This window comes from Pezoporus wallicus, unplaced genomic scaffold, assembly GCF_028554395.1.
Source record: "Pezoporus wallicus isolate ANWC-B61680 ecotype Strahan unplaced genomic scaffold, APGP_CSIRO_Pwel_v1 contig_5709, whole genome shotgun sequence".
In the NCBI taxonomy this organism is placed as follows: Eukaryota; Metazoa; Chordata; class Aves; order Psittaciformes; family Psittacidae; genus Pezoporus; species Pezoporus wallicus.
This window is the reverse complement of record NW_026635251.1, coordinates 1,247,777-1,266,909: the sequence shown is the minus strand read 5'-3', so window position 1 is coordinate 1,266,909 and position 19,133 is coordinate 1,247,777. Positions and strand designations below refer to the sequence as shown.

The window sequence follows — 19,133 nt, the reverse complement described above, 5'->3', positions numbered from 1 at the left end:
GGTTGAGATAAGAAAAGTCCAGTAACTAAGATGTAGCACAAAATCACTACTGCTACCACCAATAATAATAATGATAAGGGAAATAACAAGGGAAGAGAATACAACAAACACCTCACCACCTGCCGACCAATAACTCGCCCCCCCCAGTCCAACCAAGCGCCGACTCGTACCTAGTCCAACCCCACAGTCCTACCCCTTCTGGGTAACTCTCTGGTACATCCTGGGCATGACGTGCTGTGATATGGAATACCTCTTTGGCTAGTTTGGGTCAGGTGTCCTGTCTCTGCTTCCTCCCGGCTTCCCCTCCTCCCTGGCAGAGCATGAGGCTCAGAAAGTCCTTGGCCAGACCAAACATTTGAGCAGTAACTAAAAACATTGGTGCTGTCAGCACCGTTCCCAGGCTGAAAGTCAAAAACACAGCACTGCACCAGCTACTAAGAAGGAGAAAAAATGACTGCTACTGCTAAACCCAGGACAAGCATTATCACTTTATCTAAGTCAAAAGGATCACAAACTTTTTTCATTAAAACAAGTGAAACTGCTTTTCAAAATTTTCATTAAACTGGTACTACCTTTATACTACCTTTAAATTTATGGATGATTTATATTGAGTTAGATTAATCTTTGTATTGCTGGCATAAAAATGAAAAGTAATCTCGCATAAACTTGCATCTATTGATTTTTAAAATGGCACTTAGGCACTTTTCCTGTCCCATATAGTTTGTCATTTCTTCTGTATACGCTAGTATTTGATTAAAAACATTGATTTCTGACATTAGAATATTTCATTTTACTGGACAGATAAGTAGATGATAAGTCTCCCATTCTTAACTCATTAGTCTTGTCCAGTAGACCTTCTTCATACATTGGCATTCTTCTTTCTCAGCTTGACAGCTTCTTCTATATATATTGTATCTACTAGGGGACAAGGAGTCAAAGAACAGGGATTTTGAAGTTCTTTTAATTTTTTTAATATGCTTGGCCACGTGGGAGTGTTAAATAGAAAGTATCAGTAATGATAAGTAGAAGTTAACCCAGCAGTATTGTCAGCAGTGAGATTACATTATGAAATTGGCGCATGTCTATTTAAAACAGAGCACTGTATGTAGGAATACAGAATTTGTGATGGGTAGTAGATGGAGCCATTTCCTTGTGAAATAGAGTGTTTGTGTATGGAAGTCCCTAATGTATAGTTAGTTTTTGCTTACTGAAATGAGTTTTTTGTTAGTTAAGGGAAGTTGTTCTGAATGGATTTATCTTTATAGAACTGTAGGGTTTTGTTGTTGTTTTTCAGAAGACTGTGCCAAAGAAGACTTGCTCAGATGACATCACATTTGGACTACTAATGCTAGCCACCCACTCTGCAAGGCGCAATGCATTTCTAGGTAATTAAAGTAAGTATGTAGATTTTATTGCTACTAGAACAGTGATGCTTTAAACAGAAGCATCTCTTTTTCAACCTCAGGCAAGGTAGACATTCCACTTCAATTTGAGATTGAAATTAATGTGTGGGGGCAAGAATAAACTTCAAATAAGCTTTTAATAAGCTTTCAATCTGTACACTGGAGCATGGAATGAAACAATTGAACTAACTGTACCTGAGCTGCCTTGAAAAATAGAAGTTTAAAAAAACCCCAACCCAACCCATCCTGTGGTGGCACTGTCCCCAGCAGTGAAGTTTGCTAATGTGGCTCTGTGGTTTCTGGAGACTGAATTAGTGTCTCTTCCAGGGATTCATTGCAGTGAATGAGCATGTGTACTGCAGTGCTTACAGCTTTTTTGGGTGGATTATTTGTTTGTTTTTTTAGCAGATGCTCTTGTTAAAGTGGAAGGTGGGCTTAATAAAAGTTAATGTAAGAATATATATATATAGAAAGCAAAAGAATGTGTATTAATAGGTCCAAGTATCAGTATCTCTGTTCACATGCCATCTTATTTGTGAAAAGTTTGTGTTTCCCTGCTTCCTTGATCGGTCACTCTGCGTTATTCAGCTGAAGATGGATGAGGAGGTGCAGATGTTCATGTTTGCAAGATTTGTTCATGTCTTATCTTGCAGTAAGGTTACTCATTGCTTTGTACATCTGTGGTCACAGAAAGAGAAGCACAGAACAGACAGCGTAGTTTGTTTAAGGTTCGTTTTATGAGTGACAAAGGGGTTTTGATTTGTTGTATTATGAGGATCATGGCCATAGCCCTCTGTAGCCTTCATGTATATGTTTACATGTTTTTTATAAGTAGGTATTATTGTTAAACTTTTTCAGATGTTCCGTTTTATTCACTGGGTCAGAAAACCCTGGAACATCATCTGTTTAGGTAGATCAGACATTGTGCCAGTCTTGCTGGATTATTTTTTCTTGCTTGCAGGAGGCCTTCTTATGTTCCCAATGGCTTGTCATGCATTGGAGATAGAATCATAGAACAGTTAGGGTTGGAAAGGACCTTAAGATCATCTAGTTCCAACCCCCCTGCCATGGGCAGGGTCGCCTCACACTAAACCATCTCACCCAAGGCTTCGTCCAACCTCACCTTGAACACTGCCAAGGATGGAGCATTCACAACCTCCCTGGGCAACCCATTGCAGTGCCTCACCACCCTAACAGGAAAGAATTTCCTCCTTATATCCAATCTAAACTTCCCCTGTTTAAGTTTTAACCCGTTACCCCTTGTCCTATCACTACAGTCCCTAATGAAGAGTCCCTCCCCAGCATCCCTATAAGCCCCCTTCAGATACTGGAAGGCTGCTTGGTCGTGCATGAAGTTTGGTTGTGAATGGAGTTACAGGTAGCAGTGCTTGTAGTTAACAATGCTTGACATTTTATATTCTAAGACCCTGGCTTTAGTTACTTATAATTTAGCAAGACTTAAATCACTGAGCAACAATTCTTTGCTTTATATATCTGCTTCAGCTAAAACTTTACCAAAAGTCAGCCTGTATGTCTGAGAATGAGATGAGGGGGAATAGCGTACTGTTTTCTTGATTCAAAAGGTGATGAAAATCCTACCACTGGAAACATAAAGCACCTGTAAATGTTAGACCAAGCACTCAAGGTTTTAGGAGAAAACTTAAACAGTTATGCTGGGTTTTTTTTTTGTTTGAGGTTTTTGGGGGGGCGGTTTTGTTTTTTGTTTTTTGGGTTTTTTGTGTGTGCCATCCTGAACTCTTATATTAGCTGGCTTGACAGATTTCTGAAAATATGGTTGGCAGCAGTTCAGTGATTTGTCTAAATCTATTTCATCTGTCCAAATCAGATGAGGTAGATATATTCCAAATCTTTTTAATTGTACCTAGACAGAGCTACTGAGCATGTTCTAGCTCTGCTGTGAGAAATGGGAAGAGATTGTTTCTGAGCAAGCTATGAGATTATCCTAGGTTTTACATATGGCTCAGAGCAGTTCACTTAAATTAATGGAATACCATAGTGGAGTTGCTGACTGAAGCAAAGGAATTCCCTGGGCCAGGTAGAGAGGAGGAGGGAGTGAGAGAAATCATCACTCTATTTGTCTACAGATTCAAACTATGAGACAGGTAAAGACAGACTTACAAGACAGGTTGGAGACTTCTAATTCTACTTTATTTTGCTGAAACTAGAATTTATAATGTGGAGGATGATCTTTACGTTTCCATCCCTCCCTTTGGCTTATTACAGGACTGCAGTGAACTTTGCAAGTATTTTTGGGATTTTTGTGTTGAAGTGATCCAGGAGTGTCTGGCGTTCATGAGTTACAAGAAGATGAAATCTGTGTTCAGTGCAGGAGTAAATGGAATGATCTGTTGGTTATTAGATCTTTATTGATTGAAAATGTAATATTTAATTCATATTAAAATTATGTAATTGTTTAAAAAAAATCAGTGGGATAAACTGTATTTAATGTTGATGAAAATTGCTGCTGATTTTTTTATTATTAAAATCAGAATTGCTTACAAATTGGGATTTGCTTTCAAGTCCAGGTCCATACAGAAGGAAGCTTCTGAAATGAAAAGGATTGTCTTTATACTTAAAATTTTCAATATATGTACATGTGAAAGTTGGCTTTTTTTAGTGTTGTTTTGTGATTTGTTTTTTGTTTGTCTTAAAAGACAGTTTTTCTTTAGTAATTCCTTTTAAAAGATCTGCTTTTCTTATTATCTAATTTTTAGCAAATGCAGAGTGAAGCCCATTCTTTCATTTGCAAAAATCTTCTGGAAAATTACTTGGATGTTTTATGTTGAATGTCAGTGAAACTAGGTGAGTCTCTGAATATTTCTGTTATTCTGAGCAACTAATAAGTTTATTGTGTGTGACAAAATCCTGTTTATAACTTACAATGCTAAATGAAACTGGTGTTTAACCTAAAATTATTACATAAACAAATACCTTGTTCAGAAAGGAGAGAAAAGAAAAAAAAGGCAAAGATTAAGCAATATATTCCTGGCTTTACTCCTAAGGTAAAAAGCTGTGGATATGCCCGGTATATTTTTATCTAGTGTTTTTGTAATGAAGTTTTTGCAAGTATAAGTTGCTGATTAGGTTCCTTTAATGTTTCTGTGTTGTTGTATTCTTGGAGATGCTGTTCAGAACCAGGCTAATTTCAGTTTTACAGTAGGGTAATAATCCTGTGTCATCAGTCTGATTTTTTTTTCTCAGTTCACGTAGTTGCTTAGCACTGGATTTGGAAATCAGTTTGAATGATTGAAGCAAACACATGTTCATCTTCAGCCCTTTAAAATTCTGTTTGAGTTAGCACAAGTTAAATCACAGTGATAGTGCTTGCATGCCTGTCTCAGTCTACACCATCTCAATTTCCAAATCAGAAAAAAAGGCCTGACAGCTCTGTTTTGAAAGTTCAGAGATGCCAGAATCTTTGGTTTTCTCTTGCTGTATTTAATAGCACAGATAACAGGAGGAAATAAATAAAGAAATAAAGGAGAGAAAAATCTGAAAGAAATAAGGGGAAAAAAGAAGTAAAATATTTAAAGGGGAGAAAAAATGACATAAAAAATGGAGTGAAGAAAGAAAGAATTGAAGCCAAAGTATTCTGTTTTGTAAGATGACTCCTGCTTTGTGTAGTCTGGTTTGGAAAGGTGCTCGAGCTTCATTCCTTTCCCAGAAAAGTAGTTTGTAAGTTCTGCTCCAGGTGCAAAGTTATCTTTTGCCTCTACTGGGTAACATACAGGTCTAGATCAATTATTAAATACCTGGAAAATTTTGAAAGGCCTTTGTGATGTTGATGTTTGCTTCTGGAGACCAGATGAAATCAAATCCAAAATAAACCCTCTTGAACAGCTAGCAATGGAGTGTCAGCACCAGCTGCTTTGATCTACTGATCCATTTCTACTGTTACAGATTACTTGCTAATGGAAACCCAGCCAAAGTTGCTCGCTCTGGTTATAGGTCAGTATACCAGGGTGATGAACATCTGTGATAGGTATCTATCCTACAAATCCAGTTACAAGTTTCAGTGCTAATATTTACAACTTTCAAAGTGCCACAGGCCTTCTGTGCAACTTTTGTTAATACAAGCTGTCAAGGAAACAAACAAATACTACAAGTGACAGTGAATCAAATGACTAAATTGTAACTGCCTTTTGAAATTTTTATTTAATCTGTTATTCTTCCCTGTGTATATTCTTAAATCATTAAAATAGTTTTCTGATTTTCTGAATTTCATGATTTTTATACGTAATTCTAAATTTTTTACACTTCCCACTCCAAGTGTTTTGCTTGAGCTCCTCATCTGCGCTGAAAAAATTGCCAAGTCCAGTGTTTTATTGCAGTCATTAAGTAGGAACAAGATGAAAAATGGCAGAGTCTTCACAGATGTTTGCAGCTGTTACCATTTTTCTGTACATTGAGCTGTCATGAACCAAGACTGATTTATTTTCCCCCACCCCCGGAATGAATTCCTCAATTTAAAGTTGCAGATTGGAGTTGCTAAGGTTTTGAAAATTAAAGTAATGTTTATTTGCCAGTGTTAAACCATTTTATCTTGAAGGAAAAGTTGTAAGAGTTCTCCCCATCTACCCCCTGTAATTTTAAGTTCAGAGATTCCCAGGAATTTTGCACACTTACTGCTAGTGTCATATCCTGCATGTCTAAGCCAATGGCCAGAGCTAAGCTTTTCTTGTTTGTGAGATCTTTGCAGAATCCAGGCCTTAGCTTTCAGCATTTTTTTCCAGAAAATTTTTAATATTCAAGCAAGATTTATATTAATAGGGACTTTTAAACCAACAGCCTTTTAATATAATAATTAAAAAACATATCTAAGGTTGTAGCGGCACAAGTGTCAGCAGCGTTTTGGAGAACTCTTTTAGTTTATGGAAGCCAGTTTTGTTTTTTTTTTTCAAACCAGGTTATTTGTGGTGTTATTTAAATTGATTTTATTCAGTCTATTCCCTCTTTTGTAACTAGCATAAACATATTTTAAAAGCATATTTTATTCTCCTAGCCTTAAGCATCTCTCCATTCAATTTGTATCATCCTTTTTTAAAGAGCAGCTGTAGGCCAGGGAAGTGGTGGAGTACCATCCCTGGAGGTATTTAAGAAATGTGTAGATGTGGCACTCAGGGACATGGTTTAGTGGGGGACTTGGCAGTGCTGAATTAATGGTTGGACTTGATCTTTTCCAACCTAAATAATTGTATGCTGTTCTAAAAACCTATTGCATTAATCAAAGGTCAGAATTTAGTACCTTGCGGCTTCATACAGCAACTTAAGAGGAAGTTTGTTGGGAGTCAAAAGCCACCAAGGTATGAAGAGTCCTCATTGTTTTAGGTAACCTTGTCTTATATTTCACTGTTTACTTAAAGTATTTCATTCTCACTCTATCTGTATATTTTTTAGTGTGTTAGGCATAACTAAACTGCTTCAAACCTTAATGTATGCTTAAATAGAATACAGTTTTTTTCAACAGCCTGTTAGCCTTTGGCCTCAACATATAATTCATATTAGTTCCAGGATTTCCTGTAAATATTGATAACTTTTGAAATCCCATTCCTCTATACCAGTGTTAAATAGGCTACTAGCAAGATCCTAGGTTATTGAAACTATGTTCACAGTATTCTGAGCAGAATAGAATTGCCATTGAAAATAAAACCTGATTATAGCTTTATTTTTTGATAACTGATATATTACTTGAAAAAGCTATAATGCTTTTATAAATACTTCTTTAATGTTACTTTTCAGGACTTAAGTGCTAGATGATTAAGTCAGGTTCCATTAATAAAGTGGGAAAAGAGCTGATAAGGGGTGTTTATTTGCTTTAAGATATTAACTGTAAAATACATCTAGTGCAACTTGATTTTTTACTAGATCCTACTTGCTAATTTTGGTGGCAGTCCTAACCAGTACTAATTTTAGCATCTTCAGGATTGACCTGGAAGAGAAGGGTCTAAATGTTTGCAGATGAAATATGGTGGTACTAATCTGGGAGATGATGAGAACTTGAGAGTGCAGAGAAGGCTTTGACGGGCAAGAAGTAAGCATACCAATACATGTGTTATGGTAGATAGAAATAGTGCAGTCTGATCATTCTGTGAAAGAAAAGCTAGGAAAGTGGTGAAAAAGAAAAAAGCTGAGAGAAAGAGTTTAAAGTCATGCAGATATAGTGAGTAGTACTTGATACAATTTTTTGGTATTTTATATGGTAAAAAGGACTAAGAGTTCTCACATAACTTAGAGGATTCCTTTGAAAATTTTAAAGTTCATATGGAAGTGTCAGGACAGAATCTGAATTCCCCAAAGTACAAAAAGAAGCTGAATTTGTGACTTTTTTCTCCTACATAACCTAATCTTGAAAATTCTTGTCTCACACATGGTAGCAACAAAACTTAAGGAAACTTTGCTTTGAGATTTCTCAGTTGTGTTTTATGTCTTTCACTCAATATCGTGATCATAAAAGATTTTTGAAGGAGCTGGGGGAGTAGTAAATGATGGAATTTTTGCTGTGAGTGTTGAATTAGTCTGCAGGGTCATAGAAACCTTCATGTAAATATTCCAAATGCTTGAAAAGTAGTATTGTCGTCATAAATAAACAACTGAATTTACAGTCAAATTGACTGGGCCCAACATTTTGAAGAGCACACTGATCTGTGGGGACAAGGAATTTGTTGGTCTTTTGCTGCTTTTTGGTCACCCTCAGAAGGTGAATTCAGTGGGTTTCTTGGACTGGCTTAAGTCAGCACAAGCGGGAGAACTTTCTGCTTGTGTCAGTAGCAAGCCACAAAGGAGGAGTGCATGCTGCTGCTGCTCAGGTGAATGAGAAAAGTATTTGAACAAGTTTGGTATCTGTGTAAATTGATAATGTTTTAGAAACGGAATGCTAAAAACCAGTTGCTTAAATGTACAGTACTGCTTCAAACTACAATTTTCCTTTGAACAATGTTTACTGAACAGTCAGAAATTCAGTGTTCTGTGTTAAGTAATCTAGTACTTGCATACTTAAGTAAAGATGTTTTTCCTTTTTTATTTCTATATAAATAAGGATATATATGCAGACTGATTACAGTAAAAGTACTTTAGAGTTGACTTTATATGCTTTTTTTTTCTGCATTGATATTTTTGTTTGGTTCAAGTAGTACTATCCTCTTTGAAATAATGCACCATCCTTCCTGTCTGAGCAAGTCCATTTATTGACTAAATGTTGGCTGATGTTCCATTTCCTTTTGATTCTTGCTTATAGTAGGGTGGTGAAAGGATACCTAACATCTATCCCGAAAGTGGTTACGAAGTATTTTGCAAAGAGTTTCCTGGGACAAGAAAAGTGAACTTTTTCTGCCTTGTTTTTGTCCATTCTTTAGCCAAGACAATCGTAAAGACATTTCCTCTCTGTACCAATTGCAGAACTTCAATTTGTTTTGGTTTTTTTTTTTGATTCCCCTCTCCTGTTAAGGCACTTCTTGCCTGTGTAGTATGAAGGATGTGTCCTGTGTCTTGGTTTTGCCATCACTGTAATCCCAGTTGAGTCTGGATTGTTATATTGAAAGTTAAAAGAGTAACTCCAGTGTTTGTTTGTTTGTTTTTAACTGAAATTGAGGAGTATTGCAATGCAGGGGTTTGGAATTCTGTAACTGCAGTACTGAGATTTAGTGTGTACGCTTGCTGTTTCTGTAACAGGTAGGAACTGGAGGAAAGCCTGAAAGATCCACTGTCAGACACTAGAATTTTTAAAAGTAAGTCTTGTCTTCTGTTAAATCTTGCTAATCTTATGAACGTAACAATAAGCATGCTCATACAGAAGTGTGTTTTGCTGCATCTTTTTAGAATACACTGAAGTTAGTATCCCCTAGCATTTCCTTATTCCGTTTTGTTCTGTTTTTCTATTGCTGCATTCTTTTTTCTTTTGTTACCACTTTCTGGTCTCCAGGATGATGTGCAGGATGGGGGAGGCAGGGAGGAGGAGCTGCTTGTTCTGTAATTTTTGGCTTGTACTGTGTTTCACTGTTGGAGCTTAAAATGTTCCTACTGTCTAATCTCAGGGAAATGTGAGTGTGAAGTCTTACTTCTTTCTTTTTGAAGACACTTTCCAGTGAAGTGCAGTGCCTACTCCATTCTTCAGGCAGTCAAACAGTCCACTCTTCACAAAAGCTTTACAGAATAATCTAGCTGTGCATGAGTCACCCGCACTGACAAATGTGAGCATCAGAAGCACTTCCACAGCTGCACAATCAAGGATTGTGCAGTATACTTGAAAAAAATAAAAAGCCCATCACTAAATATTTGTAAAGTGTTTTATTTACATGTTTGCATTTCTGCATGAGATGGGTAATTGAGTTTCAGATTAAATACTTGCTTTCTGAAACACCTGTCACTTGTTCTTGGGCGTTGCTGTTAGCAACTGTACTAATTTTTTTTATCTATGTCCATTTAGTACACTTGTGCAATTCTAAGAGTTATAAATAGCTGCTGTGGGTATAAATCATTCTTTCATTCAGTTGTCTTAGTTACATATTATTTATTTAGGTGAATACCCTTGTATAAGTATCTGTGCTGAGAATCATCTTAAAACAGTTGCAGTTCATGCTCATTAACATCTTATTTGATAGATAGGTTGATAACTACTTAGCCACATTGTCAGGTATTTATACTCCTGTGCTTTATATTTTGCTTGTATTTCCCATTGGCTTTAAGGCTGAATTCTGGTTTTGCTTTCATATCCAGAAGCTGATCCATAAATCTGAATCGGTGTATATAAACAAAGCTCATTCTGTCCAGAAATTTCATTTGCAGCAGTGCATGGGAGAGAGTACAGACGTTTCATTTAAATATGAAGCAGACTTCTCAAGTAGTACCTATGGTGCTTGTTTCTTTGAGCACAAATGTGAATCTTGTTTTTCCTCATTTTGTTCTTTGGTTGTAATTTAACACATAGTGTAGGTCAGCATGAAATGGCACTGTTGCCAAAAGATGTCTAACCTGGTGATTCACTGCTTCCCCTTCCCCTGTGCCAACACAGCTTTTGAGCAGCCATATGGTGAAACAAATGTAGTTGATTTAGCTGAATGAAACAGTATTTCAGTTAGTTTTAGGCTGGACCAGTTTTAGGCTGTGTTGAGTGTGTGGTCACACATACTAATGCTAGCAGAAAAGAGGGAATTTACGGTTGTGGAAATGGTAGGTCAAAGGCTAACGTTATGAAAACTTTTGCCTTGGCTAAGGAGTTTGGTGAAAGTGTTTGCAAATATAAATAACAGGGTGTGAAATGCCTAGTATCTGTAGCCACCTAGTTACCTGCATGGTCTATGTATATATTGGCGTTGCTCTCTTACGTGGTAATTCTTCATCTGCAGACTGAGTCAGAGGACGTACTTAGTCTGTTTCTCCCACATTCTAGGTGAATATCCTGTCCAAGAGTTAGGAGTAAGTCTGTCTCCTGTTAGAAACCAAAACAAAATGGCCAGCAAAAACCAGACAAACCGAAAACAAACAAACAACCCCCCCCTTGAGTTCATTTCACTGAGTTGTCTGTCATGTCCTGCTGCTTTCTCTGCCCCCTCCACGCCTTTTTAATGCATGCATAACTGAGAAGCAGTAAGATGTTTCTGGAGGTGCTAGCTAATGCTGTCTTAAAGGAATAAGTTGCTTACATGAAATAGTTGGGTGTCCCTTAGAAAGTAAGGTGACATAAAGGAAACAAAATTGATTAAAGACTTATAGCTGTATCCTTAAAAATTCTCCTAAATAGACTGAAAAGGCATTTGGTGCAGAAATAACTTGCATAATTTAACTTCTTATAGACCCTCTTGGCCATCTGTTGACTTCTTGTATTTCTGAAGATTTTAGAAGGCAATAGTGAGATCAGAGCAAGAAATTTTGACTGAATGTTTTTTCAGATTAGTTAGTACTCTTTATGTACAAAGTGTTCATTTGGATATAAAAGTTAATAAATCTTCACTGGGTAAATTTTTCTGGCCTAGGATAGAATTTTGGAAAGACTAATTTGTGTGAGTTTCAAAAACTGCTCTTTGGTTACCTTCCCCAACTCGCAAGATACATTTGCATTCTAGAAGCCTGGCACTTAAGGGGTTCACCTAACATGTAGGTTCATGTTTTCTGCAAGATTAATTGTAGTGGATAGCTGAGTGTTGTTGCAGTAATAATAAATGTAAAGCCTCATTTTCTAAATTTAAACATGAGTTTGTATCAGCACCAAGCAGAAATTTTGTATAGAGTGGAAGAAAAATTTACTTGTTGTTATCTTGTTTTGGATGTGTAATAATTATGTCTGTTTAATTTGATAATTAATTTTCTCCAGGACATTTTTCAAGAATTAGTGTACTTTCTGTATCTAGACATTCTTCCCTCTTCTTGGGGGGGGGTGGGGGAGCAATGTTTAATTCTTTGATCTGTCTCGTTTCTTGGTGAATTTTCCTATGTATATTTTTCAGTGTAGGAATAAAATGTTCAGTAAAATTTTCCTCTCTGGTGAGATTTAAGAGGATTCTTGGTGTTGTTTATGCTCTGAGGAAAATGTGACACACCATTTTTGACAAATTGTTTAAGCTATCTGATAGAAAGCATTTAACATTGTTAATATTCTGTTTTATAAATATGCACAATGTTAATTGGATGACAATTAGATGGACACATTTCAAAGTGGTGTTACCTCCAGGATAGATATCTTGGTACCCTATTTTGAAGTTTTTTTCTTATATTTCAGTTAATACTGAGAAATCGTCAAGAGTTGGTTGGTTTTTGTCTGGTAATTTGGTTCTGTAGAAAGCTGTATGTATGCAGCAGATAATTTTCTGGGATTATCAGTAATATTCAACTTTTGAGCATGCGTGTTTGGTATTTTTTCCCCTTTTGGACTCATAAACCTCTGTAAATTGCCTACCTTCTCATATCCTTTTAAGAACCTGAAAGAAGGAAGCGGGGATTTTTTGTTTGTTGTAAAATATACCAAGTTTAGATGCCTCCTGCGGGAGAGAATCGCAGGCTCTCCAGATTTTACATCATCTGTACCCCTTTTTCTGCAGCACTGTGAGTGTTAATTTAGGATCTGTTCTTGAGCTGGCTGGCTGCATGTTGGTTCTGTCCAGGATTCCATTAAAGGAAGCAGAAATTTATGGAGGTGTGAAGATTTTCAGTTTTAAATTGTAACATTAACAGGTTAGCTGCTTTTGATTAAAACCCATGATGTGAAATACTGGAGTTGGTTTTGGGGTGTTTTTGTTAAGCACATTTTAAGGAGGCAGTAGGTGTGTTTTTCAACCAGGCTTGACTGTGAGCTGAATTGTATTTTAAATGTGCACATACGATGCATACTCTTACATCTAACCCATGGTTCCCTGGTACAGATCCAGCAGTGGCAGATGTAGTTAAGAGATTCCTGCTCTTTTTTGTTAGAGGGGTGCTGTTCTTCAGCTGTGCCAATTTTCAAAGGTACACGAAGCCACACTTTCTAATAGAAGCAAGACAATAAAGATTGTTCTTAAAAGCATGTGATGTGTGGGTTCTTTTAGACACATCATTTCATGAATCTGTTTGTGTGTGGCCGGAGCTGAAGGAGTGCCACCTCCAGTGAGAGCCAAGGAAGAGTGGCAAGAAGCAGGGTGGAGCCTTATAAAAATGGGCACAAGTGGAACTGTAACATGTAGCCACAGTCTTTCTCTTGTACAGGCTAGTTGCGCAGGATTTACAAGCATTATTTCTGCCACATTTACGGCTTTGTTCTTAAAGGAAGGGGATCTCCAGTAAGGAACTGAATACAAAGGAGAGAGAAAATACTTGAAGTGAGAATACACAGAAGAATAGCAATTGTTTCTTATGGTCAGGATATTAAATGCTGTCTTTCAAATACATCTTACAAACTTAGTTAGGTTTGTACTATTTTTTTATTATCCTTTATGATTTTCTGAGTCAGGGAATGTGTTTACTGATGAACTATGAATATCAGTATTATAATCACTTAGTTTTGATTTTTGTTAATTATTTGAAGGAGACACGTAAACAACATGTCAGCTGTCTCCAGATGTAATTAATTTCGATCCTAGAAGGCAAAAATAACACAGGCAGCCCAGAAAGGGATGGAGGGAAAAAAAGCCTGGTAGGTGCCTCAGCACCCCACAGCCAAGGACCAGTTATTAAAAGCCAGGCTCAGACAAGAGCCCAGATTGCCAGCAAGTTCCTGGTGAGCAGTCAACTCTGAGGACAAGCTAAGAAGTCAAATCAGCAAGTCAAAGGCCACATCAGTGGGGTATATGGGCCAGTCTCCAGTATAGCCTAGGCAAAGAATCTGAGTCTTCTTACAGCTTTCGTGCACATTTCTTCATTGCTGTTGATTAGAGAGCTGCACTGTATTGGGGAGAGAGCTGTGCGCTCATCTCTGGGGGGGGAAGAGCTGCAGACTCCAGAGAAAAGTGGAAAGGTGGCAGCAGAACACCTGGGCAAGCAGAAATCAGCCCAAATGATCGGGAACAGAGGAGTGGTGGGCAGCGGTGTTTAGCCATGAGATAGAGATGGAAATTACAAGCTGCCTTCAGTCCCAAGTTACAGAGCAAAGTTACCTCATGATGGCTGGAGAGTCTAATGCATGAAGAATGCAGGAGAGAATTGCATTTTCCTCTAATCCTCATTATCCATATTTCTGTGGAGGTATTATTTGCATTGACTTACCCAGATTTGTCAGAGCATCTTGCAGAGGTCCATTACCTTTGCAGGGAGTAGACAAGCACATATCTGTGTGACAAACGAGTTCTAAGAACTTAACCTCTTTTTACCTCTGTGGTTGCTACCTTGTCTCCCACTCAGTTATCTATCTGTAGGCTGTTCCAACTGCTGCTGTTTGTTTCAACTATGTAAAAGTAGATCTGTGAGCAAATAGTATGCACTTCTTGTGCCTTATAACTTCACTAAATCTGTGATATCTCTGACCACTACCACAACAGGCCTCCTGACAGGCAGTTCATCTCTCCTATAGACTGCTTGGACTTACCCTCGTCCCCAAAAGTCACTCAGGAACAGACTTAAGACTGGATGAGTTACTCTGATAATGGCAACCCACATCATTTACCTGTCCTGCTGCCCTTTCTTCTTCACATTGCACACTGTCCTTATCTACTCACTGCAAAAGTAATGGACCTGTGCCAGCTGCTGTGCCAGAGTAAGCTATTCTGTCCACTCACAAATTTTCGTGATGAAAAGCCATCTGGGATGAAGTGCATGCCTGTGCTAGAAGCGGCCCTCTCCTGCTCTCTTCTGTGAAGCAGGTGAAGATGTACGCCTGCTGTTATAGCATGTTTATCTGCAAAAAAAAAAAAGACATTTCTGGGATGTGTCAGCTTTTCCGCATGAGCACAAACCGAAATTACAGTTAATTTGTTGACATGGTAGGGAAAAGGTGGTAATAATATGACTACTTCCAGAAAAACCTTTTCAGCTGCAGAGTTTGGATAGCATTTCTTGAAATTCTTTTCAGCCCAGTTTTCAGGTATTTTTGTTTGTTACACTTTGTTTTTTGGTTTTGATTCTGATGTAGAAAATGAAAGAGACATATGTCACTTTTAAAAACATAGTATTTTAACTTTAGCCTTTGATCAATTAGTCGTTACCCTAATTTGCTTTCCATTGATGTGTATACCATTGCAATCAAAGGAGCAAGGATGTTGAAACATGTTAACTTGTTACATTAAGCCAATCTGTGTCTGATTAGAGAGCAGGTTATGGCTCAATTGTCTAAAGATCTCTTGCTTTCTACAGAAGTTTATGGTTGCTAAAGTGGAACTAAACCAAAGCAAATTCTTCCCCTTTTACCCCACCTCCAAAGAAGAAAAACTTAAAAATGGTTGGGCTGGAGGTAAAACCTCTGAAGCAAAGAGCAAAATGGAATGCATGAGTGATAGTGATGCACTGTTCTGGGCATAAGGTAGTGGATGGACCTCTGCTTGTCCATTATGGTGTAATGTCCTAGTAGAGTAAAACCCCAAAAGTTCATAATCCACATTATCAGAAGCAAATGTTTCTTTATACCTAGAAAGGAGTATCAAGAAGGTTTATAATTATCCTCAGAATCTGTATAAATAGAGCTTTTGGTGTTGTGCTTCTGTTGGGAATCAGGTTCTGGCTCAGCTGTTTGCACACAGTGTGATTTTTTGGCTCCTTGGCTTGCTTATTGTGGTATGCAACTAGCGCCTGAGCTCTGCTGGGGCATCAGGTGCTGTGGAAGGGCAGATGGGTGTGCTCTGATTTTGATTCTTTAAACAAGATCTTCTCTAAAGCTAATCCTCAGTGATTATAATAACTAGTTTGCTCCCTTGGCAAAATAGGATTATGGCACAGAGATCAGGTTGTATTAAAGAAGTTAATCTGTTTCTGTATGAAGAAACTGTAGTGCTGGAAAACTGTACTGTTTTGTATTTTTTTTTCCTGTGATCTTTCCTGGGTGACATTTTTTGTCTTACTAATACATGTCACCTCACACTAATTCTGTATGAGGGGTGTAATCTGTAAAATAATGAAAATATTACTTAGAAAATCAAGATATTTATATAAAAATATTTATTTTTTTTACAATATAAGGGCAATATTGATTCTTCCTCAAAAGTATTTAGCAATGTTCACATTAAGGTGAAGTGCTGGAAGCATAAGGGTTTCAATCACTGACTGTATACAAAATTAAGTACAGGCAACTCAGTGACTATTGTCCATCCATTTTTTAGTCCTTTCTTGACAGAACATCTGTCATGAGCAAGACTGTAGTGGAATTCCACTGTTCAGTCTTTGAATTTGTTTCTAAGAAGTAATGTGGCCAACATGCATGCCAGCACTGACGATAACATTAAACAGAAGTTACTAAATTCTTTCAGTCTAAAACAGAATGTTTTACCAGACTGTGAACTTTTCACTATTACCTCAGGTTGGATTGTGGCTTTTTACCCTGTGACTTATTCACAGCCTTGTGTCTTTGGCCAGGCAATAGCTTGGCACCCAGTAACTTCCTGCCTCTCCATGAGTGAAAAGTCAGCATAGTGCAGAAGTTTCAGTGTTACTAGTTTTTGTGATTTTGGTGCAGATTGAGCAATGTTATGTGTTAGGAGTTTGTATATCCATGGCAGCAGCTGTTTTATTGAGAACCTCAAATTGCTTAAAGATAGTAAGTTTCTAGCCACCTTAGCTGCAGAGAAGTTTCAAAACATGCACAGAATATGTACAAAATATAGAGTATTTAGAGAGAAATACACACAATTCTTTGTATTTAAGTAAACCTCATGGATTGTGGAGGCAGACCCATGACCTTTGAGCACTTGTGGCTGACAATACTGGCTTGCAGGCGTCTTAACCTTTCTGCTGGCTTTCACATGCATGCCATTTCTACTGAGTTAGAGATCTGTGTGGTTTTGGTTACAAAAGCTTTTCCACTGTGATAGCTTTCCTTTGGGTCTGGTTTAAGCTTGCTTGTGTTCATTTATGACCCAAACATATTCCTTTTCTCCATCTGAAAATTCCTTTTGAAATTATTAAAACCCTCTGGGAATTTTTTATTCTGTTTTAGACATTATAAAATATGTACTTAAGTGCAAATCTGTACTTAAGTCCTGTGTTGCTTGTCTTAAGTGTTTGTGTTCTTTTTAAAAAATACTCCTCTACATACTGCAAAGATGAGGTCTTAAATTTTCCTCAGTAGAAGTCTGTTAGGAGCTGGGTGAGAGCTGGCAGAGTTGTTCGACTGCAAGCGCTTTAAAAACACAGGTTTCATGTTGCAGTCTCTGTAACCTAGTCTTCCATGGGACTCTTTGTCGCTAGTAATGTTTGCACTTGTCAAACGGAACAAAACAGAATAGGAGAGGAGGCTGTAAGCACCTAAAAAAGTAGGTCAATGGGCCAGGAGGTTATTTGGCCAGACAAGAACGAGTGGCTTCATTGAATCATGCTGTAATTGTTTTTCTCCTGTTGGCAGATTGTTCTGCTGTGCTTTAACTTTTTATGTTAATATTCGCGTCTCTGTTTTAACCACTTAAGAGCCTCTGTTAGGTGCAGGGAGAGGAGAAAATTAACTTTTCTAATCGGTTTCTAATTCTGGTGTTTTCTATACAATCCATTAATGAATTTAAGAGTAGCATAGGCTTAATATTTTAGATCCCAGCTTCACTTTTAAAGTTTAATATGCTTGAAAATATTTTTTTCAGAAGGGGTACAGGTACATTTTGTAGTGAATATATTTGATTTTAAGAACAGTAAGCAAGGCAAATAGATACGGGATAAAAATGAGAGAAAAAAATAATTTCATGAAACTTAAAAATGTTAAAAGAAACATGGTTCAAGGGAAGAAACTATAAATGAAATCTGATGATATAATGAAAGCTGGTGATCACTTATGCTGAGATTTTAATGGAAGAACTGCATTTGTGAAGCACGTTTGGAAGACATTCTTGAAAGTGTTTTTGAAGTGGGTTTTGAAAGAAAGGGTTAATGGCTGTGTCTGAGGGAGTAGCAATAATGCAGCTGGGCAACTTTGCTATAGTTGCCAGCAGCAGCATTCTATACATTCTGGAGTCCTGAGAGTGGCAATTCTGGAGTCTTAAAGAGAGAAGATGTAAGTGAGAAAGCCAGGAGAGGCTGAAGTAAGAGTTTCAGCAGAAAAAGTGTTTAATAATGGTGTGAAGATATACTTCGAAGGTAGCAAGTGCAGATGGTGTGTAATTTCAAAAGATAATAATGAAGATAGGCATAAAGCAGTAGCTTAAAGCAGAGGTGAAATTGTGTCAGGAGAAGAGCTTTAGAGCAAGCTGAATTTGGATAGTGAAATGTTTGGGATATTTTTGATAAGCAAAATACTCAGTTTATAAATTACTCTTGTTGGAATGATTGCTTCTGTGTAAGAACTTGCTGATTTTTAAAACTCTCCTTTTTTGTTGTTTTGTTTTTATTTTACTGTTCAGAATTTAATGCTTTTCTGCAGAAGAGGAGAGCAGCTAACTCCACATTGTGCTTCAAAGGAACCAGGTTTCACCCCTAAACCTCACACTTTAACAACTTCTGAAGTGTAAAAGGTAAAATTGTATTCTTATAATTAATAAGGTTCCTATGGGTTTCAGCTATCAACACTAAAGGGCTGAGTAGCAGTCTTAAGTAATGTCTTTTGTTCTCTAGAACATGATTGAATTAGATCTTAGAAATGGACATAGTCCTTGATTTCTGTAGTGTTTGCTTTAAATGTCACTGGTTTCATTGGAATTATTTCTGTAGTCATATCCATTGGCATGAGAGCTAAGAATGTTCAGCACCTTGCAAATTTGGATGCAAAGGCAGAAGGATCTCAGACCTTGCAAACTGAGAAACAAATGCACTACATTTCCTCTAGTCGTTTAAGTTCTAGTAACTACTTGTCTTGGATACCAAATCAAAGTTGCCAGTTCTGACATAGAATATATATTTTGTATGTGTATGTATGCTGTAACAAGTGAATCATTTTGTTGAATTCTAGAAACTTGAGTGCTTTATTAGAGTAAAAATACTGACTTTTAGATTCTGATTCTGCATAATGAAGATGTTGGTTATGTCACAGGTGAAAGTTTTCTGTATTTAGCTGTACATGTCTTTTGCTTATTAAGGGAACAATATATCATTTGTTTATAAATTTCATATTACTCTTGATCCCTATAATGTTAGGTACCCAATTTGTTTAAAAATTAACACAGGTCTAAAAGTGTAATTAGT

The 19,133-nt window shown here is 37.2% G+C and overlaps 1 protein-coding gene across 4 annotated transcripts in view; it reads left to right on the top strand.

Moving 5' to 3' along the window:
• The first annotated feature begins 9,128 nt into the window (after positions 1–9,128).
• Positions 9,129–19,133, top strand: part of CLOCK (clock circadian regulator) — a 39,507-nt gene continuing 29,502 nt past the window's right edge. For 3 of the 4 annotated variants that reach the window (XM_057414065.1, XM_057414075.1, XM_057414046.1), the window contains exons 1-2: positions 9,129–9,148; positions 18,356–18,466. The gene's annotated coding sequence lies outside the window, so the exon portion shown is untranslated. Of the gene's footprint in view, positions 9,149–12,567; positions 12,588–18,355; positions 18,467–19,133 lie in introns of those variants that run through there. The other variant, XM_057414056.1, reaches the window with a different exon arrangement.